The sequence below is a fragment of the Tiliqua scincoides genome, chromosome 2 (assembly GCF_035046505.1).
Source record: "Tiliqua scincoides isolate rTilSci1 chromosome 2, rTilSci1.hap2, whole genome shotgun sequence".
Lineage (NCBI taxonomy): Eukaryota > Metazoa > Chordata > Lepidosauria > Squamata > Scincidae > Tiliqua > Tiliqua scincoides.
The window spans coordinates 115,181,172-115,182,027 of NC_089822.1; the positions used below are offsets into that span (position 1 = coordinate 115,181,172).

An 856-nucleotide genomic window follows, 5' to 3' on the forward strand; every position below is an offset into this window, starting at 1 on the left:
AGATAAAAAGCTGGCAACACTGCCTTGAAAATTAGATGTGCTGACCATCGGGCTATCTCAGTTTTACATTATGAATGTGCCTGAAACCAAGTCAGACCATCAGCCCAGTATTGTCTATACTGGGGAGTAGCAGCTCTCCAAGGTCACGGTTAGAGACCTATCCACTGCTGCCACTTAAGAACCTAATTTCACAGGAGATGCCAGGGAATTAACCTGTCTATGGCCATACTACTCTGAAAGTGCCTGATCTTGTCTGATCTCAGAAGCTAAGCAGAGTCAGGCCTGGTTAGTACTTGGATGGGAGACCACCTGGGAATACCTGAAATCTGAGGCATGTTTGTTACAGTCACTGCTTTGCTATTGATATTCACAGTGGATGTGATTGTTTTAATATTTTGTTTAATATTGTGCCAGCAACATTATACAGTGGAATATCAATCTCTAAACTAAAATATAAGGAGGCGTATGCAGTAGAATTTCCTGGTGGATTGTGCCCCATGGGGCATATCTGTCTTTCACTCAGCCACATTTAATAACACCCAGAATCTGCCACCTGAAGGGACTGTCTCACCTTGCCGTGTGGCAGGTCTGCCTCCTAAAATAGAAGCCAGGAATTTCTGCATCAAAAGCCAAGAGCTGGGGGCTCTGTCACTAGCTTTGGAAAGTATATGGGGGTGTGTGGGACTCACAACCCTGGGAAACTGCTGCACAGTCCTGGAAGAATCCACGAAGAAGCTTGCCACTTTGGTGTATGACCTGTTCAGTTACCTTGTCATCCATAGTCAGAGCATCAGATGGCTAGTAGTTTCAGGGACTAAACCTCACTCTGTCCACTCACAGTTTGCTTGCAGGACCC

General features: G+C 45.6%; 1 pseudogene; it reads left to right on the forward strand.

The window, feature by feature from the left end:
* The first annotated feature begins 215 nt into the window (after nt 1-215).
* On the forward strand, nt 216-334 carry LOC136643215 (5S ribosomal RNA; annotated as a pseudogene).
* Nucleotides 335-856: the final 522 nt, after the last annotated feature.